This window comes from Hyperolius riggenbachi, chromosome 2 (assembly GCF_040937935.1).
Source record: "Hyperolius riggenbachi isolate aHypRig1 chromosome 2, aHypRig1.pri, whole genome shotgun sequence".
NCBI lineage: Eukaryota > Metazoa > Chordata > Amphibia > Anura > Hyperoliidae > Hyperolius > Hyperolius riggenbachi.
The window spans coordinates 90,875,900-90,900,342 of record NC_090647.1 but is presented as its reverse complement, the minus strand read 5'-3'; the positions used below and the strand labels follow the sequence as shown (position 1 = coordinate 90,900,342).

At 42.5% G+C, this 24,443-nt stretch overlaps 1 protein-coding gene and 1 long non-coding RNA gene across 2 annotated transcripts in view; one reads left to right on the top strand and one right to left on the bottom strand.

The window, feature by feature from the left end:
- The window catches only part of LOC137543965 (uncharacterized), a 67,166-nt gene extending 66,069 nt beyond the window's left edge, over nucleotides 1–1,097 (top strand). The window contains exon 3 of the long non-coding RNA XR_011025678.1: nucleotides 900–1,097. This is a non-coding gene — a long non-coding RNA (uncharacterized lncRNA). The remainder of the gene's footprint in view (nucleotides 1–899) is intronic.
- Nucleotides 1–24,443, bottom strand: part of RXFP2 (relaxin family peptide receptor 2) — a 390,074-nt gene that overhangs the window by 156,981 nt on the left and 208,650 nt on the right. The window lies entirely within an intron of this gene.

The following is a 24,443-nucleotide window of genomic DNA, read 5'->3' as shown; positions in this document are numbered from 1 at the left end:
GTTCACTAATCTTGAAACCATGAGGTTGAAATGCTGTGTTTCATTCTCGTGGTGAAGGTGATGTGTTCGATATGAATGGCGAGTGGAGCAGCATTGTTGAATTTTTCTGATCATTTGGAAGTCGATCTTGTGTACATTTGTGTGCCTCTGAGGAAGCAACCCTGGGTTGCGAAACACGTATCAGGCATCTGTTGCTAGATACTGCTTTGAAGCTACACGGTCTACTTTGTTGTATGAAAAACAGATCATGGACTATTTTAAAGCAAAAATATGACATTTCAAGTTTACTCAACTTCAGTTGACAAAGTGTTGTAGTTGTAAATATTCACCTTCCATCAGTTTCAAAGGTGTTTTTATTTTTACCATTATTACACACTTATTTGATCCTCACATTTCTTCCCCAAAACATACCCCCAAACTGACCATAGACTATAAAAGACATAGGACTATGCCAGGAATCAGCTTTTGATCACCTCAGTAAAATGAATTGACCACATACTGGTACTCTTTAATGCACTGTAGAATAAATCAGAGCTTAATAAATACAAAACGAATAACTAAAAAACTGTTTTCAATGAGGAATCTTTTTAAACTAAGGGTATGTCTAAAAGCAGGCATAAAATTCAGGGCATTGTGGCAAAAAAAAAAAAAGTTGTTGCAGTGTTTTCCTTTGTTAAATGTGAAGTATTCATTTTGTCCTTAGATCGTGTTTTCAGTGGCAGCCTTGGAAGAAATCCTATTTCAGTCCCTAAAATGTCTTAATTGATTTGTACTTAATTTTTATCTCATACATTGATTCTTTTAATCTGTAATTAAAGTACCTAATAGCCTTGTCTTAACTTTTCTTCCCATAACATCAACAACAACAACAACTTGGTACCGGTATTGCCTGACTTAAGAACCTTCACGACGACAGAGGACAGTGGAATTGCTGAAACCGGTCGAAACAAACTAGAAAATGGACATCTCCAGCTTTTTACTTACCTCTTAGCACAATCAGTGCATTAAGGCTTGTTTATGTTGGTTGGGTCCCTGTTGTTCAGGACTCACGATGAGAGAGTGTCTGTTTTTTTTGTTTTTTTGTGCAGTTGTTTGAATAAATAGATGTTGTTCTGTACCCCTGGACACTAATCAGTGCTTTTATTTAAATTTTGTGACAGTCAACTTGTCCATGAGAACTAGGTGTCTGCAGGAGGTTACTTAGCAGCTACACAAGAGAAGAATAATACACTATTGCTAGCGCTGAGGTTTTTTTGGAGTGTTCTTCGTTCATTTTCTACAACATCCACGCACTGTTTGCCTGTTCTGATCCTGAGTTAGCAAACTCTACTCAATACCGTACTACTATTACGTCTAGCCTAGACCCAGTTACTCCCCCTAACTGTCATCGTGCTGACAGTGCTAACTGGCATATAATAAGCCTATATTGATGAAAAGGCACTTCTGGAAGCAAAACAGCACTGGTAAAAAAGCAACAAAAGTGAAGTCTTTCACTCTTTTGTGTCAAAACACGTTTTTTTCACACTACGGCCCATATGCAATTCACCTTTTCACCTGAGTTTTCTCCTAGGTGATAATTTTAAACGTGTCAATAAAATGCTTTTTAAGCCACCAGCAAGCAAGAAAATACTCAAAATAATTTTGATAGTACTTCTTCACCAACTTTTTGGTACTTTTGTAGTTGAAAAGTGCTGGAAAGTTATTTTAAATCGAACATGAAAAACTATCTCCTAGGAGAAAACTCAGGTGAAAAAGTGAATTGCATATGGGCTTACATCTTCAAAGTTAGGAATGTTCTCAAAAATTCTCTAACGTCTTTTTGCAGTTGAAATGTTTGTAAAAATATACCGTATTTTCACAAGATACAACTTTTCCAGAAAATCAAAACAGTGTATTTGTGTAGTTGCCAAAAATGGGGTTTATTCCTGCCTATTGATTTTAAACACATTTGTCGGAGCGTTGGACTGTTGTGCCTATTGACTTAATTGGATCTGACAGAGATCTGTTTTATCCTGCCCATGTACTTTTGTGCACATTCTAATCTTTGCGATAATGGGAAACATTTGTGAAAGTTATTGTTAAACTATAATGGCCTTATTCACTCCTCATTACTCAAAGTCCCATAATCCCCAATAGCTTTTCAACACCTTCAACTCATTACTTCCTGCTCTACCTCATTGTCCTATATTGGATTTTTTTATCTGACAAAATTGCCACACACACACACAACAGACAAAACTGATAACTGCAAATTTTCACTCAGATCGATGTCAAGGCTGCCATACACTATTGCGTTTGGTAAACCATCAGTATGTACCAGATATTGGTTGTTTACCTGCTTGCCTTACTGAGCAGAGGTCTAGTCTAATATAAATCCCAAAACTGTCACAATTAAGATTTTTCTTGCTTAAAGAGACTCTGAAGCGAATTTTTTTTGCTATATTTACCTTTTAATTAGCTTCAGAAGTCTCATCAGTGGTAAACCGCCACATCCAAACTAGGGCTGCAGACCCCCCAACTTGGTCGTGGATTGTGCTGCCCTGAGAGGCAGAGCTATGAGCTGTAGCTCTGCCTCTCCTGCCATCAATCGCCGCACGGATCGCCGCCTCTCCCTGCCCCTCTCTGTGAAGGAAGGGTCAGAGAGAGGGGCGGCCATCCGCTGCGATTGACATCAGAAGAGGCAGAGCTACAGCAGAGAGCTCTGCCCCTTCCAAGAAGCCTCGGCCAGATTCCCCCCGGGGATTTGGGGGGTCTGCAGCCCTCGTTTTTCCGGGGGAATGCGGTGGTTTACCGCTAATGAGAGTACTGAAGCTAATTAAAAGGTAAATATAGCAAAAAAATGTCGCTTCAGACTCTCTTTAATGCACTACAAGACAGCAAAGCTCTAGATTGTAAGCTTGCAAAAGAGTAGATCTCCACCTAGTGCAGTGATTCCTAACCTGCGTTCGATCCCACCCCAGGGGTTTGGTGGAGGAGTGTGTGTCCGTTCTTTTCAGTAAATATTCATCAAGTTATATTTTGGTGTGCCACTCATGTTTTATTGGTTTTGTCCATATAATATATGTATATATACACATACTTGTTTTGGATTTAAAAAAAAAATCAGTAAATTAAACTTTGAAACTTGCAGGGTTCTGCATCTCCCTCAAGGTTAAGAACCACTGCCCTAGTGTTGCTTGTTTTTGTTGTACTTTATCAAAATAAAGGGAGAATATCTATTCTTATTATTGATATTTCTCTAGACTAAACAACTGCATAGAATGTATAAAAGACACAATCTCTCTGGACCTCCAAACTGTTTTGTTTACTGTTTCATTTATATTTACTAATTTCATCAGAATGCAATCCTAATATGTCCATGATAACTGCTGATGCTTAAAGGGACCCTGAGATGGTAGACCCAGATACCTGGGTGTTCCTCCAGCCCTATAAGTACCGTGGCCTCCCTTGCCATCCTCTTTGGGTCCCCCTTTCTTCCGCTATAACCCCTGGTGATCCAGGCAGTTGCGGCCTTCTGCGCATGTGCGGCTCGGCTGCGCGCACACCCCTCATCGCGCGCCCATGCCCTGCGCAGTAGTACTGCGCAGGCTCAGAACACTCCAGGGGATGAGAGCGCGGCGGGAGTCGACTGGTGGCGACTGACTGGATTACTGGGAGTTGGAGAGCGGAGGGGCTGAAGAGAACGGCGAGGGAAACCATGGTCTTCATGTGGCTGGAGGAAGCCCCAGGTAAGTATAAATTGTGCTAGTATACCAACTCTGGTACACCACTTCACATCTGAGGGGTTTTACCCCTTGAGCACCAGAGCAATTTTCACCTTTCAGCTCTTTTTCCATTCATTTGCCAATAACTTCATCTCTACTTATCACAATGAAATGAACTTTACCTTTTTTTTTTCGTCACCAATTAGGTTTTTTTTTGGGTGGTACATTATGCCAAGAATTATTTTATTCTAAATGTTTTTTAATGAGAAAATTTAAAAAATTGGGAAAAAAAATCTTTATTTTTTAGTTTTCCGCTATTATCGTTTTCAAATAATGCTTTCTACCATAAATAAAATCCACGTAATTTATTTGCCCATTTGTACCGATTATTACACCGTTTAAATTATATCCCTATCACAATGTCTGGCGCCAATATTTTATTTGGAAATAAAGATGCCTTTTTTCAGTTTTGCTTCCATCCCTAATAACAAGCCCATCATTTATAAAGTAACAGTAATATACTCTCTTGACATATATATTAAAAAAGTTCAGTCCCTAAGAAAAATTATGTATTTTTTTTTAATTGTAAGTTTTATTTTATTTTATTTTTTTTACAAAAAAAAATATGTTGGTAACTATTGGTAAGTGTGGAAGGTAAGGGGTTAATTTAATATGTAAAAATAGGTCTTTGCCTTTTTTTTTTAATGCGTCCTGTAAGCGAAATATGTACGCTTACAGGAAGTGTACTGAGGGTGGGAAACTTTTATTTTTTAGAACGATTGCGCAGCTTCTCATAGAAGCCGCCAATTGTTGCTACGGGGACTTAGATCATTGAATGGGAATTTCTTCCCAATTCAATGGGCGAGCGGGCGGTGATGTGAACGAGTGCACAAGTGAGCGGGAGCACGGACAGAGGTGGTGGCAGTGCGGGTACGTATATTTACTCCCCTGGGCATTTAAATGAAGTTATATACTGTACGGAAGCTGTGAAGTGGTTAAAGGTCAATAGATCAACCCTAAAGTCAAATGGATTCTGTAAACCAAGGGCTATTATACAGCTTGTACACTTATATCTCCATACACTAATTATCCAAGTGTCTATGATACTGCAGATCAATGGTGTTACTAAGGAGCTTGGGGTCCTAGTGTGAGTTTTAAATGGAACCCCAAGCACTCTATTGATGTGGAGCCCAAAATTTACCAAGGACCGCTGCAGTGTCAGAGAGGTGTAATCAGAATAAGAAAACAGTTAGTTAAGGATTACCACTGTGCAATGCACATATAGAGGTGTTCATTACCAACATATCACCTATGAAAATGTAATAAGCTGAATGATGAAGGACCCCAATGGGCCCCTCTTGTCCAGGGGCCCCAGTGCAGTTGCAACCTCTGCATCCTCTACTGCTACACCACTGCAGCAGAATGAAATAGAATACTAGAAATGTGTACTTAACTCATAGATGTTTTTGGCGATATCACTATATTGAGTCTTTATTATGTACTGTTTAAAAATCCTTTAAATTAAAATATATGAACAAAATTGACATGTACCAGTATTGGGGACATTTGAAACCACACATCATCTGTGTATGTATTTGTTCTTGTGTTGCTGGATGTCCCGATCACACAGTGGGGTGAACTAATTATGTATCTATGCTTCCCGCTATTATCTATTTTGTACTATGCCCAGCACTACGAAAGATCTTGGCGCTATATAAATAAAATACTAATAATGTTAATAGCTGTTGCTTATATACCGCTGTTGCCCTCATGTTCCCACCCACTTGTTTAGATCAGTAATGGCCTTTCCTGATCAATGCTTGATAAAACATCTGAACCAATGCTCAATCTATTTACAATAAAAAGTAGTATGATGCTCACGTTAAAAGATCTGGAGCAATATTTGATTCTGCTCTCTCTTTCACACTTCAAACTAAGACTCTAAGTGCCTAATTCAATTACAGGAGTAAAAGCAACTGGCCTCCTGGGATTAAACTATTGGCCCACATCTTACACAGTTTACTGCTTGTTTTAACAGCTAAGTGAATGTCATTAAAACAATTGGCTTAACCATTAAATTAAGATGCTGCATTTAAGTATATTACTGGGGGAGTTCTGTTATTATGGCAAGATTTCTAAAGCATTTCAATCACTTACCATCTTCTGCTTGCCTAACTTAAATTTATTTATTGCTACAATTTTATTTAGATAGATAAACAAGAAAAAGGCATTGACTCCATGTCCAAGCCTTTTTGTAAACTCCTTATTCCTCATGTAGGGTGATATCACCCCAAACAGCTAAGCTTGCAACCGCATAGCTCCACTGTCTGGACACTACCAACCTACATAGTTCTTGACATCTGAGGACACTTTGAAAGAGGAGCAAGTGAGAGTTAAGGTGGCCATACACTGGCCCGATTCGCCGCCGTTTCGACAGCAGATTCGATCACTGGGATCGAATCTGCTGCCAATCGTTCGCGCTACACGCCGAATTTCGATCCTTTTCGTCCGATCCCGTCGATCGCTCCGTGCGGAAAATTAGCGTCAATCGCCTGCGGGTAGGGAGCGCGTCGTTAGCGGCGTTCGAGTGCCCCCAACGACCGACGCAATAGAGCCGCATACATTACCTGCTCCGCCAGCACGTCTACGCCCGGTCACCGCTGCTCCGTGTCCGCGCTGGTCTCCGGCATGCTTCAGTTCCTCCGGCCCGGCAGGAAGTTCAAACAGTAGAGGGCGCTCTACTGTTTAAACTTCCTGCTGGGCAGGAAGAAGTAAAGCATGCCGGGGCCGGAGACCAGAGCGCCGAGAGCGGAGACGGAGCAGCGGTGACCTGGGGACTGGAGTCGCGCCGGCGGAGCAGGTAATGTATGCGGGCGGGTGGGAGCGGTGGCAGCACCACCACCACAGATTGTGAACGGTTTCAGGCTGAAATCGGTTCACAATCTGTTTGCAGTAAAGGTAGCCATACGATCCCTCTCTGATCAGATTCGATCAGATAGGGATCTGTCAGTTGGTCGAATCTGATGGCGAATCGACCAGTGTATGGCTACCTTTAGTGTATGGAGCAGAGATATAATGGAATCTGGAAGCCCCTTTAGTAAGTAAAAATAACAAGGGTGGAGGCTTCTGGTATAAATAAAATTCTTAAAATACAATTGGCCTCACCTCTCCTGAAGAACTAGGTCAGATTAACTCAAAAAAGTTTTTATTCAAGCACAATAAAAGACAACGTTTCACAGGTACTGCCTGCTTCCTCATTTATTCAGATCAAAAAGTGCTTTTCTGTCTGGTTGAATCTAGCATGAGCATTTCTATGTCAGTTGATAAGTCCATTCCTAGTTATCTGCATCCTTCTATTGGAATGAGTATAGGATTACATAAGCACCCCTTAGTCATACCCCTTAGACACACAGTTTAATGCAAAAAAAACACCGCCAGCTTGAAAAATTGTTAATTAAACTAATTGAAAAAATTGTATAATTCCATAAGTCAAGTGGTTCAATTTGTTCTTAACAGTGTATATCTTTGGGGTCTTCTGTCTTCTTGATTGACAAAAGTTGTCCAACTTTATTTGACAAAAGTTGTCCAACTTCTTCAAGTTGTTTGATAATCGTGCATTTAAAAGACTTGTGTTGAGCGTGTGTATGTGGCTTTACAAAGGAAGGGATGCTTCCTTTAAGAGGTACACCCAATGTTATTGAATTTGTGAGCTGGTATTGCTCACAGGGTGGAGACCAAATCTTTCTGGGCTCTGATTTTCCTGGGGAAAGCCAGCTGGCATGGCAGAGAAGGGGATTAAAGTACTTGGAGGGGGAATACACAGTTTTTTTTACATAAAGAACATTAAAAAAATGAAATTAGAAATTAGAACATATATTATTCCAGAGGTCAGTACTCCTTATTAGATTTTTGTGATGGCTGTACAGCCCGAATGCTAGCGTCTTTTGCAGTTGGATAGGGTATACCTGGGCCTTGTGATGTCACATAACTGAGCAAAAGTGGTGAATCTTAACTTAACGGGAAAAAAGTAGACATTGTAGCTTGCTCCTTTGTAAATCCAATGCATGGACATGTGCAGGGCTGTTTCTGGGCACAGGCTGTCCAGGCAAAGGCATAAGGAACCACCTCTGGTACAGAGTGCAATACTACAACTCTGTATTAGCGTAATTCTGTTTCAGGTAGTCTGTAGTGCACTCTACAGTATAGCTTGCCAATGCTTCCTGTAGTATATTCCTTGGTTGATGCTACCCCACTCAACGTGTGTGTGTGTGTGTGTGTGTGTGTGTGTGTGTGTGTGTGTGTGTGTGTGTGTGTGTGTGTGTGTGTGTGTGTGTGTGTGTGTGTGTGTGTGTGTGAGGCAGGATCACAGGTTGTGGCGCCCAATTAAAACTGACCTGTGTGATAGCCGCTGGAAGTAACTTATGTAAAAATATCTAGTGTTGAAATTAAGACATCCTTTCATTATGTCATGCATTTCACACACTTCACTGGCATAACACAGCTCCCTGTGTTCAGTAATAGAGGGTGCTGACTAACACACACAGAAACAACTCTATTGAAGATGGGGGGGAGTTTGTTTTCTGCACAAAAACACTGAAACTTTATCCACAGGGGTTTAATTCTACAGTATGTATTAAAAGCATATATCAGCACACTGCGACTTTACTGTGTCCTGCTATATATTAATAATTAATGCAGATCCAGGTATTTTTGGCTCATTAACTCATAATTCGCTCAATAGCTTAACTTCTACTTTGACCTTCAATTTCACATTAAAAAGACAATTTAAATAAAAAAAAGACAAAGGAAATTGCTTCCTTCAAGGGCAAGACATTTGAGTTTTAGAAACTGATTTAATAATGGAGTAACATGCACCCTAGCGTATGATTACTTTAAAGAGAACCAGAGATGAAGCGCCCTCTTGTATTTTACCTTATAAATCAGTGTGAACATGACAGTAAACACCTAATCTGCTCTTTGTTTCATTGTTCTCTGTTTAACCTGACTGTTATCACCTCTGATAAGAATCCCCGACTGAGCACTCAGTCTAGCTTTGCTACGGAAAGATTATAGCTGAGTCTGTCTTCTCTGGTGTCTTTTCAAGCCCAAGCCTGCCCCCTTCTGGCTCTGCTATAATGACTCAGCTATAATTATTCCCTGCAAAGCCAGACTGAATGCTCAGTCCGGGATTCTTATCACAGCTGATAACAGACACTTTTAGCAGTGAGGATGAAACAGAGAGCATAGTAAGTGGTTTCTCTAATGTTCTTACTGATATATATGGTAAAATACACAAGGGTGCTTCGTCTCTGGTTCCCTTTAAATAGGTTAGAGCGGACCTGTAATGTATATACATTCAAAAACAAGCCACACTAAATACGGTATACCCAATTATTTTCTCTTATCCAGTAAAATAGGTCATACTGGCACTGGTTATATGCCCTCAGCTGAAGGGGTGTTTGTTTTGTATAAACAGGTGTTTGAACAGCACCCCTACACCTGCTGATCTTAAAGCGGACTTGAACTCAGAACTTCCTCTCTGCTCTAAAAGATAAGCAACAGCATACTAACCGTTAAAGAGATGCTGAAGCCACATTAAAAAGTAGTTTTTACCTCTTACGTAGCTTAAGGATGATTGCCAGAGCTAAAACTCTACATTTCCACGACAGAACAAGGGTTTTATAACCCCCAAATCCTAGGGCAGAAATCCTGGATTTTGCTGCGTGGGGAGGCAGAGCTTAGAGTTGTAGCTCTGCCTCCATTCACGTCAATCCACTGCTGATCGCCGCCTCCCCCCCCTGCCCCGCTCAGAGAAAGAAGACTAAGATTGGCAGGGAGAGGCGGCGATCAGCGGAGATTGATGTGAGTAGAGGCAGAGTTACAGCCCTAAGCTCTGCCTCTACCAGGAAGTGCACCTTTTTGCCCCGGGGATTTGGGGGTTATAAAACCCTTGTTCGGCCAAAGGGAATGCAGCTTTTTAGGTCTGGCAATCATCTTTAAGCTAAATAAGAGGTAAAAGCTGCTTTTTTACAATGGCTTCAGACTCTCTTTAAAGAAAAGCATTCCTTTGTTACAGCTGATACAAATCCTGCAACACATCTTAAGTGTGTCTACTTCCTGCTTTCATAGACGCAGACATAAGATTAACATCCTGCGTTTAAAAATTAGCTGCTCTGCCTTGGCAGAGGATATTCCTGAGCTGACACCGCTGAGAGATCAAATTACGGTTGTGATTAGTCACAAATGAGGTGGAATTAGACAGGCTCAACTCTCTAAATACATACAGGGTGTATTCTCTATGTTTTTTCAAACACTGGATCTGCAAAACCTGGCTGCTGCTAACAGGGTTTGATGAACTCTGTAATGGAAGTGCTGTTGTGGTATTGATAGGCATTTGCATCCACTGTGAAAACCAGATGAATAGTACAACACTTTGCTTTCTGTTGTACTTTGAAATGTCTACAATACTACACAACTGATTAACAGACTTTAATAACCACAGATAGCAGCAGACAGAAGGTTTACTGCATATTCTGAACTGCTGAAGCGCCCACATTAATCCAGATCATCACAAACTCAAGGATGAGGTTATTTATAGTAAGAATAATGAACATGACCTATATGGACCAAGGGGCTAAAGTGAAACTCTAACCAATCTTTTTTTCTGTATTGCATACAATGAGCAGTGGTATCAAACTCAAATTTGATTTAAGGTCTAAAACATTAAACACAGCATAAAACTAATAGGACAAAAGATATGATTGGTTTTCAAGCTACTGGAAGGATTAATTATTCAAACTTCCACTTCACCGAGAAGCTGATTGATAAGATTGCAGTTGTCATTCCAAAATGATCAGCTGAGGAGATAGAGTTTTTTTTATTAATTTATTTGTAATTTTATTTTAAATAAAAATGTGTATTTTTTAATATATTTTTCACTCCCCTGAGAGCGATCGCTCTGTGGGACGCTCCAGGGGACAACCAAGTGACAGGGCTGTCCCCAGTACGGTAGATCTCAGCGCTGTAAAATCAAAACAAATGGCGGTTTCTTTTTTTGTTACAGTCTGCCAGCAACGATCGCCGCCGGCAGAATGTTGACGGAGCAGAGGTCCGTCACTCAAGAGGGGAGGCGCGCATGATGCCCGCTAATCTCCTCCCCCAGAACTTGACGCCGGCGTTAGGTGGTCCTGGGGCAGCAACTCTGTGGCCGCCGATCGGCTTTAGGCAGTCGCAGAGTGGTTAATATCACATTTCTTCTAATTCTGACTGTGAATACTAAAAACAACATGATAGGTAAGCTAAATAAGTAAAAAAAATGTTAAATACATTTTTTAAAGTGATTTTTTTTAGTTATGTTTCAGTTATTATGAAATTGCATCCCACTTTAAAGAGAAACTGTAACCAAGAATAGAACTTCATCAGTATCAGATACCCCCTTTCCCATGAGAAGTCTATTCCTTTTCTCAAACTGATCATCAGGGGACTGATTTTGTGGTGAAACCCCTCCCACAGTGTGATGTCAGCACCTCACAGCATTGAGGTCCTGACATCACACTGTGGGAGCCTTGTTGCATTGTGGGAAATAACAGCTGTTTCCAACTGCCAAAAAAGCCAGCAGCATCTCCTTCCAGTGACATCACCTGCCAGCAGTAAAAATGTCACCATGTGATAAATGTCAGAATGTAAATCAGGGAGAAGAAAGATTTTACAAGGAGCAAACACTGACTACATCATTTATACATAATTATTGTAAAAATTAAGCCCTTTTGTTATTACAGTATTTTCACTGGCTTCCCTCTTTAACTGCTAGTATGTAAAAAAAAAAAATACTGCAAACAAGATGAGGAAGTTATATAATAGTTTGATCAATGGTAGCCTATTTTGTGTGACTGTTTTGCTAAAAAGCTATTAATATAATTTAGGTGTGATGATAAGCCAGCCCATAAGAAAAGGATTGTGAATCAGGGCCCAAGTCCTTGCAGGAGAAGAAAAGGTTGCTGTTAGCAAACTTTCAAAAGTTTGCTAAAGAAAAGAAGAGAATAAATTGACTTACACAATGGATCTGTGATAAGAATCCTTGCATGATAGAACGCTTTGTCAGCTTGTTATTTTGCTTTCTCATTCCCCCATACAGAATGTGTGAGTTTTCTCTGTTGTATCTGCCATGACATGCATAAGCTCCTGACACCCCAGTGATTTCTCTAATTCTTCCTCTGCGTACAATAACTACAAAGAAAATGAAAAACCAACAGTTTTTTGCCTAAACAGTTATCGTCTGACTGCTGGAAAATGAGAAAAATTACACTTTTGACTTTGTTTAGTTTGTTTTTTAATCAAGTCCTGCAGAGAATATAGCTAACCTCAGTCCAATGTGGGAGCGATCTAGATAAAAGCCATAGAGAACAAATCGACTAAAAATGATAATGATACCTTTAATTTTCCTTTAGGGATACTTTATAGTTCATAATGAACACAACAAACCTTTTACTGATAACGTTATGTGCTACACGTTACACTTCTACACACTTTTGTACATTCCGCATCTGTCTTTAAAAGACAACCGAGGTGACATGTGACATGATAAGATAGACATGTGTATGTACAGTGCCAAGCACACATATAACTAGGCTGTGTTCCTTTTTTTCTTTCTCTGCCTGAAAGAGTTCATTATCAGGTATACAAGTGACAGTTTCAGTCAGGACCAGGCTGGACTGGGTCAGACTGTAGCATAGCCCTTACTGATAAGTAATTACAGCCATAAAACACTTTCCTGTCAGTAAATGGCTTCTAAAAGCAGAAAAGAGATAAAAGGGGTCAATCATTCATAGATTTCAGCTCTGGCATACTTCAATTAAAGTGTCATTGAGCAGAGACAATGAAACAGTGAAAACTTAAAAACTAGATTTAAATACAAAATAAAACTGTGGGATAGCTTAAAAAGTCATTTTAAGGAGAGGGAGAATAGATATAATTGTTTTTCTCATCGGTTTATTTTCACCTAGGATGTCCTTTAACTACTTGGCAACCGCGTCATGCCAATGGGCATGGACGTGGTGCCAGGCCCAGGACCGCCTAATGCCGTAAAGTCCTGTGGCGGGGATGACGGAGCTCCGCCTTCAGTCTCACATCGGCGATTGTCGATAGGAGACTGTTAGACGCCGACGCCGTCTATTTACACAGTACAGGCTGCGATCTACGGTAGCGCTGTACTGTGTGACACGGCTGTCCCCCTGGGAGACACCAAAGCGATCTGCTGTCATAGACTGAAGCCTATGACAGCCAATCGCACTGACTGGCTGGCGGGGGAGGAAGGGACAAATAAATAAATAAAAAAAATAGTAACATTTATTATTAAATAAAACAAATAAATATTTATAAACAAACAAACACTCCAGGAGCAATCAAAGCCCACCCACAGAGAGCTCTGTTGGTGGGCAGCAGAAAAGGGGGGTGGGTCACGTATGTCTTTTTTCAACCTCCAAAAAATAACTATGTAACTTGTGTGTGGAGTTGTACGGCCCTGCAGCGAGGCCTTAAAGCTGCAGTGGCCTATCTTGTAAAAAATGGCCTGGTCACTAGGGGGGTTTAAGCCCGTGGTCCTTAAGTGGTTAAAGGACATCCGAGATGACAAGTGGCATGATGAGATTAACATGTGTATGTACACTGCCAAGCACACAAATAACTATACTGGATTCCTTTTTGTCTTTCTCTGCCTGAAAGAGTTACAAATCTGGTATGCAAGTGACAGTTTCTGTCTTGGTCGGACTATAGCGTAACCCTCATTAATAAGGAATTATAGCCGTAAAACACTTTCCTGGCAGAAAATGGCTTCTGAGAGCAGAAAAGAGATAAAAATGGTCAATAGTTTATAGATTTAAGCTCTGTCATACTTCACTGAATATGTCATTGAGAAGAGGCCATGAAACGGTAAAAACGTAAAAAGTAGATTTAAATATAAAATAAAACTGTGGGATAGCTACAAAAAAGTATTTTTTAGGACAATGAGCAACGATAAAATTGTTAAGCTTATTAATTTATTTTCACCTCGGATGTCCTTCAACAGAAGCTCACAGCATGCTTGTGTATGTTTAGTTAGTAACTGGTTAATTTGGGCACCGGCTGAGACCGAAAGTGTGATTACCTACAGTATATTCTACTGGCCTTTGCAATGGTGCTTTTATATGGATTTGCAATGATTCTCGAGTCTCCATGCCCAAAAGATTCCCTTTTCTCTTATTGGCCCATGTGCAATTTACTTTTTCTCCTGAGTTTTCTCCTAGGTTACTTTTCAAAATTGTCAATAAAATGTCATTTAAAGGGACTCCGAGCTCAAAATAGAATAGAAAATAGTACTCACCTGGGGCTTTCTGCAGCCCAGTGTAGGTTGGGACATCCTACGCCGGCGTCCTGGCTCTTCTCCCATGGTCTCTTCTGAAATAGCTGGCCGGCGGCAGCCGAGCGACACTGGCCCCGAGTGTCGGGCTGCTCTTCCTGATACGTCATGGCTGTCGTCACCACGCCGGCCGCCTCGCGTCATCACGGCGGCCGGCGTGACAGTACGGCGGATGCGCGGTTTAATCGCGCATGCACCGTACTGTCACGCCGGCCGCCGTGATGACGCAAAGTCCTACTCCAGAATTTATAAAAATACCTTAATTCCCTTCTAAGTTACCCCAGAACACACCTCAGGGATTGTGTCTGTGTTAAAAAAAATCAAACATGCTTGTTTTGAGCTCCAGTCATGTGACCACTGCCGGTCTCTCCTCTTAACCTCGGTAACCCAGAGTCAGGCTCGGGACGGAAATCCAGAGATCAGAATCCAAACTACTAAGAGTTATCAGTGGCATAGTTGAGGAGCTTGGGGCCCCAGTGCAAGTTTTAACATGGGGCCCCAAGCATGCTATTGATATGAAGTCCCTATCAATAATAGTTTCAGTGTCAAAGAGGAGTAATCAAAGTAAGTTTGTTAAGTATTACCACTATTCAATGCACATAGAAAGGTTTTCATTACCAGCATAGTACTAATGAAAAGCTAATAAAATGGATGAAGGAGGGCCCCTCTGTAACATCCCAATGCTCCCATTCATGCCTGACAAAACAAGATTATGCAGCACTATGATCCACACAGGTGAGATGGGGCAGAGCAAATCCAAACATGCTAGAAGGCCACAGAGCAGCCATAGCAACCAGTGTTAAAGAGAACCATACAGTAAATAAGGAGGTGAAAGAAAGCCATATAATTTTACATATCTCATGAATACAGAGAGTGACAGAGGATAGGCCCAGTAGTCCAATACGACAACCAGCTGGTATTGGACTGCATTCTACTGGCAGAGTGAAACTGTTTTCAACCACTGCCAAGAGTAAGTAGGCACATTTGCCTGTAATGTTCTAAGAAGAACTTTCTGGAATTAAGGTTAAGAGCCACATACTAAAGAGCTGCAGCGAAAGACCCATGAATACCAATGCAAATGTTATAGTGGGAATCCCCTAATGCTTTATATTTTATAATCACATGACACAGGCCCCTAAAACCGACTCTCCGTAGAATGGTTTTTTAATGAATACTACCATACAAAGTACACAGAAAGTTGATCTTGACCAGTTCAGCACCAAAGAAGCAGGCACCCATGTAGACCCCTCAAATCCTAGATAATTAATCAGTTAGGACTGTTAGGGCGACCATAGGGTGGGGGAGGGGTCAAGGAGGGGCATTTATCCCCACATGCAGCATCTGCGAGCACTGTTACACAAACCTGCTGCTCCGGTCTGGATCGCATCGCATTGTCCTCTGTTTCCTTCCGGTCACCACAGCGCCTGTGAAAGAAGCAGGGAGGAACAGATCTTCTCCCCTGCTCCCTCCTGCTCTCCGCCCACTCCCCACCTCCTTCCAGTCCTACTCTCCTTATTATCCAGTAGGGTAGGGATAGAAGGAGGCGGCAAGTGGGCAGAGATCAGGAGGGAGCAGGGGAGAAAATATGCCTCTTTCCACTTCTCCAAATTCAAGAATAATATCTAATTTTTTTAGACGGCCGCCACAGGACTTGGAGGCAGCGGAATGGAGAATGTCGTAGACGGAATGCTGTGGTAGTAATTCCAACCAATCACAGCTAATGCCCACAGATGCATTAAATACATAGCACTGAGAAATTGCTTGTGGTGAAGTTATTTTGAAATGAAGACCGGAAGAGCACACATTGACATTATTATGCAGAAGAAGAACATTACATGAACTTCTCCTAACTCTTATAAGACATTAATAAAACTCAAATAGCTTTTTTAATAGCGCATAAAACAAGTATATCCGTCCGCTAGATCTTGAAATTAGCATGTAAACAAGACTAATAGAGGTGATCCTGAGCTACGTGAAGAATGAAGGTTTACCAATTAAGGACATCTGAACATGAGCAGTGAATTTCAATAAAGCAAAAAGCAAAGCAGCTGAAGTAAAATTCATTTGTTTATAAGGAAATAGGATTTCTTAATTTTAGCGGCTTTCAAATGGCTTTGCCTAAAGTGACCCTGTGTTAAAATTCGAAAAGGAGATCTGAAATCTCGCCTGACATGGAGGCACCTCAAACTGCATGGATGAGAAACTGATCCACGGAACAGATCAGTTTTTAAAAGGCATCAGTTTTAGATCCGTGACTCTCTGTTCTGTTAGCGCGCGGACAATGCAACACGTCTGTTAATCCCGAAAAATCGCTCCCACCCCAAACATGCATTCCATCAGCAGACTCGTTCTAATGGAACTATGTTAATGTATCTGATCATCATAGGACACGTTGACATCCGTTAGGATCTGGTCCGTTAGGTTACGCTAAATGGACTGTTTTTAATTCCAGTGTGAACCAGTCCTTATCAGGGCTGCTCAAATCCAGATCCGGGAGACATCTGGATAGATCTATCCGGATATCTCCCAGTTACCTGAGCGGGGTGTGCGGGGGGGGGGGGGGGGAGGTCAGTCTTACCTGTCTCATGTCTTCTTCAGTCCGTCCCTCGGTGCCTCCCACGATGCGGTCCAAGCGGCAGTCCCGTGATTACAAACACTTCCTCCTTCCGGTTTGAAGGAGGAAGTGTTTGTAATCACGTGAAGTGCGTGGAGCGCATCGTGGGAGGCGCCGAGGGTTGGACGAAGAAGACGTCAGACAGGTAAGATTGACCCCCCGCACACCCCGCACAAGTTTACTGGGAGATATCCAGATAGCAACTATCCAGGTATCTCCCGAATCCGGATTTGAGCAGCCCTAGTCCTTATACAGTATCTCACAAAAGTCAGTACATCCCTCCGATTTTTTTAACTATTTTATTGTATCTTTTCATGGGACAACACTGAAGATATGCCACTTCGACACAATGTAAATTAGTCAGCGTACAGCTTGTATAACCGTCAATTTCCTGTTCCATCAAAATAACTCAACGCACAGCTATTATTGTCTAAACTGCTGGCCAAAAAAAGTCAGTACACACCCAAGTGAAGAATGATGAAATTCTGCCTTAGGCCTCTTTCACAGTGGGACGTTGCGTTTGATGCAAAGTTAAAGTTGCACAACGTGCCCCTAACGCAGCGCATGTAGGTTATGCAATTGGACGTTATTTTGCACTGCGTTATGTGTCTCTTGGTGAGCCGTTTTCGTTGCATACTGATTAAAAAAACAAAAAACATTACAGAGCATGTGCAACTTTTTATAACGTGCGACTTTAACGTCCCACTGGGAAAGAGGCCTTAAGTGTCAATATTTCGAGTGCACTGCCTGAAAGTTCTTAAAGGACCACTATCGTGAAACACTTCGTTTTTAAGTACCTTCATAGTAGTTACTGCATACATGCAGAAGAATCACTGTGTATTTCCTTTTAATAGTTAGTGGGTTTTTTTTCATGTGAGCCCTGTATGCTGGCTCAGTGCAGAGACGCTGACGCTGAGCTGACGGACTCTGGAAACTATCTAAATAATTTGGCATCTCGGCTACACCAGGCGTCTTTTGTAGCCGAATCTGGCTTTTGTTCGTCTATATCAGAGGCGTCCTTTTTTTCCAGGTGCCCTTTTCAAATGTACGCCGTGGTGGGTGGACTACATTTTGGATGACTACTTTATATGCACAGTTGTCCTTCAATAGCTATCAGGGTAATTTGACACACTGATTAAATAGAAGAAATTGAAGTACGCTGGCAGCTAGAAACTTCTGAAATCTCACCAGGAGGGCAAAATAAGTCACTTGTTATTCAGGGATCAAGCTAGGATTGCTTTAGTGTTTTATGCTAGGAGTATGCATATCCTTTAGGAGATATATGGTATTCTGTGTTTTTTTTTTTTTTTTTGAACACCAAGGTTTCCACAAATGGCCCTTACACCATGCTAATCTCACTAATACCATGTATAATGCATCATTCACTTCTTTACAAGAATCATATATCCGAGAGCCGTGGGCGTATTGCTGGCAGCACCTTGAGCTGTTAGAAACCTCGTAATTGCTGTAATATCATATAGCAGCAAGAACTAATTAACTGGGCAAACTGAATTATGTTCCACTGCTGGGGAAACTGATGTAATTACCTTCATTAATATAATCAACCCTAAGAAAATGAAATCATGTGATCACGCTCCGCATATTTCTTCCCTTCCTTCCTCTTTATTACACGCAACATGCTTGTTGCTCGCTATCGCCATTGACGGGACTGAGAGGATGGCCAAGTTTGCAGTACCGTCTATTTACATAAGCCATTTTTGAGCAGCGCGAAGCTCTACGGGTCTAATGAATTCCATTAAGATCCCGACTAGCTCCAGAGCCGCGCGTGGCTAAGTGCACATAAAATATTCTGTACGCCCAGGCGAGAAGCTAAATCACCGCAAAGAAAAGAACTCATAAAAATCCATACAGGATAGCGAGATGTCCCGACCGTGCCTCTCATTACGTGTCCTTCCACTAATACGGGAGTTCGTAAAGACAATATCTTATAATTGAATAAATACAAATATTGCGGCGGCCAGATTGCTCGTCATTGCTCAACATGAGAGTCTTCTGCAGGCTTCCTGTAACTTCACAGATTAACAAAACTCCACGCCGCCCCGTCATATTCCATCTGCTTGAAGACGTACCCAGAGCCAAAACATCTGGAGATATTTGCAGACCTAATAAAAATCCTTGCTGGATAGAGAGAGGCCCCAGTCGTGATTCTCATTTTGTGGTCTCCTACTAATGAGACGGCTCGTAAAGATAATATCTTATAATTGCCTTGAATGGAGACAGATATTGTCAGATCCAGATTGCAGTTTGTTGCTCAAAACAAGCAGCTTTTGCAGGGTTCCTGTAACTCCACACAGTCGCCAAGCTCCATGCAGTCATATCTCAGGCTGTCCCATCTGTTTAAAGATACGCCCACAGCCCAAAACATCTGGCACTATTTTCTGTGACATGTTACTTACATCTATTGCAACTATGATCCTTTATTTATCAGGAAATAAGTACTAAACTTGAGCTCCCTGCAGATTTGGGAATAAAATACCCTTTAATACCCCCCTCTCCCTGGCATTTAAAAAATAAGTTAAAGAAAAGTTTAAAAATGGACAACAATACATTAAGGGAACCCAAACATACACGCGCGCGAATGATGAACTGAACTCCCCATGAAAAAGGTCCGCAATGGAGTAGGCCATTGGTGGGGGTGACCAGCATTACTTACCTAAGGGGGCCTCCAACCCCCCCCCAATGTCCATACGTTAGCCACCATCTTCTCCAGGGAGAACCACTGATGCCTCAGATTTAAGTTGCCAGCAGTGTTGCGTACCTTCAACTGCTGCAATGCATACCAGAAGATGTATTCCTTTGATGCAAGTCCATCTTCCGATATGCATTGCGGGCAGAGGCAGATTAAGGTGAATTGGGGCCCTTAGCCAAGTAAAAACTTTGGGCCCACACTCCATGGCCATCTGGCTTCTTTTTAACCACTTCATCACTGAGGGGTTTTACCCCTTGAGCACCAGAGCAATTTTTACCTTTCAGCGCTCCTTCCATTAATTCCTCTATAACTTTATCATTACTTATCACAATTAAATGAACTATATCTTGTTTTTTCCGCCACCAATTAGGCTTTCTTTAGGTGGGACATTATGCCAAGAATTATTTTATTCTAAATATGTTTTAATGGGAAAATAGGAAAAATGTGGGAAAAATGCATTATTTTTTAGTTTTCAGCCATTATAGTTTTTAAATAATGCATGCTACTGTAATGAAAACCCATGAAATGTATTTGCCCATTTGTCCCGGTTATAAAACCGTTTAAATTATGTCCCTATCACAATGTTTGGCGCCAATATTTTATTTGAAAATAAAGGTGCATTTTTTTCAGTTTTGCGTCCATCCCTAATTACAAGCCCATAGTTTATAAAGTAACAGTGTTGTACCCTCCTGACATAAATATTTAAAAAGTTCAGTCCCTAAGGTAACTATTTATGTATTTTTTTGAATTGTAAATTTTTTTTTTTAATTACAAAAAAAAAAAAAAAAAAAAAATGGGGAGTGTGGGAGGTAATAAGTAGATTTTTTGTGTATAAGTAATGTATTTGTATGTGAAAAATGCTTTAGGGTGTAGTTTTACTATTTGGCCACAAGATGGCAACAGTAACTTTTTGTTTAATGCGACGCTTGGAGAAAGTACTAGGAGGCTGGGAAAGTTTTTTTTTTCACAATGATCGCGCTGCTTATCGGATAAGCAGCGGATCATTGCGGGGCTTAGATCAACGAACGGGAATGGATTTTCCTGTTCATTGATCTCCGGGCGAGCGGCGGGCGGTGTGTTTACGAACGGGAGTGTGCACTAGAGCGAGCGGGAGCGCGGGCAGCGGCGGGAGCGCGGAAAGTACGGATTTCTCCGTCCCTGGGGGTGAAAGGATGGAAAAAGGGATGAAGAAATTCGTACAGGCGGGGGTAAAGTGGTTAAGATTAGGTGGGGGACTAGCATCAACCAGGCCCATAGTCTCTTTCCAGGCCCTAAGTGAACGCCTAAGTTGCCTTGTGACTGATTCTGCTTTGAGAGGTTTATAATAGAGTGGGCCATTGGTAGGGGTGATTAGCATTTATTACCTATGGGGGCTGCTCCTTAGCCCCCATATGTAAGTAATGCTAGTCACCCCCACCAAGGCTGGCACCATTTTTCATGCAGCTCAGTTTGAAAGACTGTTAAAATATGTGTTTGTGTGTGTGTGTGTGTGTGTTTGTGTGTGTGTGTGCGTGTGTGTGTGTGCGTGTGTGTGTGTGCGTGTGTGTGTGTGTGTGTTTGTGTGTGTGTGTGTATGTGTATGTGTATGTGTGTGCGTGTGCGTGTGCGTGTGTGTGTGTGTGTGTGTGTGTGTGTGTGTATGTGTGTGTGTGTGTGTGTGTGTGTGTGTGTTTGTGTGTGTGCGTGTGTGTGTGTATGTGTATGTGTATGTGTGTGTATGTGTATGTGTGTGCGTGTGCGTGTGCGTGTGTGTGTGTGTGTGTGTATGTGTGTGTGTGTGTGTGTGTGTGTGTGTGTGTGCGTGTGTGTGTGTGTGTGTGTGTGTGTGTGTGTGTGTGTGTGTGTGTGTGTGTGTGTGTGTGTGTGTGTGTGTGTGTGTGTGTGTGTGTGTGTGTGTGTGTGTGTGTGTGTGCGTGTGTGTGTGTACGTCTCAACAGTCCTTTGAACTGGGCAGCTTGAAAAAGGATGCCATCCCGTTGGTGGGGGATGACTAGCTTTACTTACCTATGGGGGCTAAGGAGCAGCCCCCATAGGTAATAAATGCTAGTCATCCCTACCAACGGCCCAGCATGTTACGTTCACCGTCTATAGTTACATTGGAAACATCAAACAAACCCTAACCAATCCAACCAATCCATGTTCATACTTATATCCAAGCAGTGGCATAGCTAGAGAACATGGGACCCCATAGCAAAACTTTCATGGGTTCCCCAGATATAGGCACTCTTGAGCAATGCCACCTGCCCCTACCTTATGGATATGAGTTAATTGGGCAATTTACCGTCTCATGCAATCAACACTGCACATACTTCATGGGCACTGAGACAAAGAGGGTGGAGGAATAGAAGAAAGTTAATGGTGAATACATTATCCACCTTACGACTGCCTAGCGCCGATTGGCGGCTCCAAAGTGGCTTCCCCAGGACCGCCTAATGCTGATTGGCGTCAAGACCTGGGGGAGCGTATGGCAAGGGATCGCACCCCCGCTTGACTAATGGAGCGGAGCGGAGCCAGCAGACTGTTAGATGGCGAAACTGGCGTTTATTTACATTGCACAGTGCTGCGGTCTCCTGCAGCACTGTCATAATGCTGATGCCTATCAGAGCCGACCACACTGAATGGCTCTTGGGGGGAGGGAGGGTTAGAAGAAAAAAATAGACAATTTTATAGAAAAAAAGGAACATTTAAATAAATAAAAAAGAAAACAAAAACGTTTCAGCAGCAATCAGATGCCACCTACAGCCTTTGATGTGCAAGGTATTGGAGCTGAATTCAGGGTTAGTAAATAAACTTCCAGGCCAAACAAGACACACAGGCAAACGGCAAAGTCCAGTAACAGTCCGGGGTCATACACGTGAGATCAGAGAAACTAAGTACAGGAGGTATAAGCAAGGCAAGGTCAAAAGCTATTCGAGGTATATCCTGGCGGCAATCAAAAAGGTTGTTATTCAGGCAAAAGGGTCGATCCAGGAAGCAAACAGGAATGGTCATTATACAAGCAAAGGTCAAATCCAAGAAATCCAATACAACAATATAAGCACACTCAGCAACTAGCCAAAGCTAAAGCTACCACGGGCAATGAGTGAATGTATCAAGCACACTTAAATATTAGCAGCATCCAAGGGCGGAGCTGCTGACGGCATTCTTCACAATACAAGCAGACGGTGGGAGGCCGGAGCAGACCCGAGCAAGCAGGGATTGAGGATTCCATTCGGCCATACCGGGAGGCCGAACGGGGGAGAGCCCGTGGGAAAACTCTATGTGCTAACCATATCGCAAGCTTGTAAGTGCATAACTGGAATAAATGTGGTCAATTTTATGCAGTGTTGCGCTATGTGTTTTATTCTTTCATTTGAGGAAATTGTTTAAGTTGGAATTGCTTGGGACCCCAGTGAATTATGCTGACTGCAGCAAGGGTGGAACATTACGTATAGGCGAGGGGAGCCTTTGAATGCCCCACATGCGCATCTGACCATTATAACTTGTGGTCCAACTTAACCGGTGACTCGCTCTCCATTAGGTGCTGGTGGTGGGAGTGACACACATAACTCTGGCAGCGCTGGTCAAGTTTTTTGAAAATATAGCATCCAATCAATGTCCGGCCACTCATGTTCTGCACCAATCAAACCAGCCCTGCCTGAGTATCAGCTGATAGGCACGTTAGCTGACACGGCAAACAATCTCCTACCTAAGCGTCAGACGCTATCACCGCCGACGTCTAAGAGTATAGGATGGGCGCGCGTCCACAAGCGCCCGTCCCCCAGCCTGAGAGCGCGCACCCCCGCGAGGAGGAAACGTGTGACAGGCGTGCACCTGATCCGTGCGCGCAGATCCGGTAGTCCCTGCATCACGGCCAGCGCCAGAGAAGAGAGAAGCATCGCTGGAGCGATCAGGTGAGTCCCTGACACTTGATTAATTCACAGAGAACAAGATTACAGAAGTCAGGAACTCAGGATTAAATTTCTGGAAAGTCCACAAAGGCCCTTGCATTGGGCGGCTGCCTCCTAAGGGTGAACCTGGATATGAAATAGGAGTTGGTACATATGAAAAAGGAGGCTTAAAATATGGAGCAATACATGAAAAATGGAAAATGATGGCCAAGGAAGCTGTTTATGAAACAAAGGGGTCACAGTACATGGATGATACACATGGAGGAGGGGGCTTCACATGGAATGGGAGGGACCACAGTACATGGATGATACACATGGAAGAGGGGGCTGCACATGGAATGGGAGGGGCGCTGCTGCACAAGAAAGGGAAATACAACATACTTGGCCTAGGGGCACATTGTAATGATCTGTGCCTGTGTCATCCTGCTGGTGGCAGCACTAAGGAACTTGAGGTGGACTTCCGCTGTCTACCAGCAGATGGCTCTCATATTGCTGGGAGCAGTGCAATTCCTAGGCTCACCAGCAGATGGAACTGTGGAAGATTCTGGCCAGTCACCTGAGCAATGTGCTGCATATTTAAGGCCGGACTTCCTAGCAGCACATTGCTAGGTCATTCCGTTTGTCTGCTCGCTGCAGTTGTGACTCTGGCCATCAAGTCCTGTGTTCCTGAACTCTGTTCCAGTATTCTGTACTCCTGGTATTTGATCCTTGCTAGTCTGACTATTCTCTGTCTTCTGCCTTTGTACTTTGCATTCTCTGATTATTGATTCTGGCTTGTACGACTATTCTTCCGTGTGCTGATTCTGCTGAGACGTGTCTGTATATATTGTATTATTGTATATATTCTCATATTGTGTGTGTTGCTGTATCAGTGGCGGACATACGGCCGTGCAGGCCGTGCCGCCGCACGAGGGCCCCTGAAGTTCTGCTGCTTCAGGGGCCCATTAAGTATTACAGGTTTTTTTTTTAATTTTGCTTTTAATTTTTTTAACCTGGGGGGCCCCGACTCCTGTCCTCCCCCCTCACCTCGGGCCCCTCCTACCTCACCTCGGGCCCCCCCCCCTCATGCGGCGGGAGAGCGGAAAATACAGGAAGTCTCCGGCCGGGGCTGCAGCAGACGCTAGAGGCAGCT